The sequence below is a fragment of the Asparagus officinalis genome, chromosome 1 (genome assembly GCF_001876935.1).
Source record: "Asparagus officinalis chromosome 1, Aspof.V1, whole genome shotgun sequence".
In the NCBI taxonomy this organism is placed as follows: Eukaryota; Viridiplantae; Streptophyta; class Magnoliopsida; order Asparagales; family Asparagaceae; genus Asparagus; species Asparagus officinalis.
The window spans coordinates 120,008,907-120,009,234 of NC_033794.1; the positions used below are offsets into that span (position 1 = coordinate 120,008,907).

The 328-nt window shown below is 32.9% G+C and overlaps 1 protein-coding gene across 1 annotated transcript in view; it reads left to right on the top strand.

Annotated features, from left to right (window-relative positions):
- LOC109829196 (GDSL esterase/lipase At5g08460) overlaps positions 1 to 328 on the top strand; it is a 17,623-nt gene that overhangs the window by 15,714 nt on the left and 1,581 nt on the right. The window lies entirely within an intron of this gene.

The following is a 328-nucleotide window of genomic DNA, read 5'->3' on the forward strand; positions in this document are numbered from 1 at the left end:
CCCCCCCCCCCCCAACAAGATAAAACTTACTAACGCCATTAGATCTGACTTTGCACATGAAAACCATGCTAATCCAAATAATAAGAACCCTTTCATATTGTTTTTTATAATTCTAGATGAAAAAATAAACCGTTCATGTTGTTTTTTATAATTTTAAAGTCAATTTTCACAAAATTCCCCTTAATTGTGGTCAAAAATTGACATAACCCCCCTTAACTTAACCCCCAGTTAATTTAATTTAATAATAGAATGTTAATTGAGAATGGTAGTTTAGGCTTCTTACAAGTTCATCAAACGCAGTTAGTTTTTTTTTTTTGGGCGCAGGGGG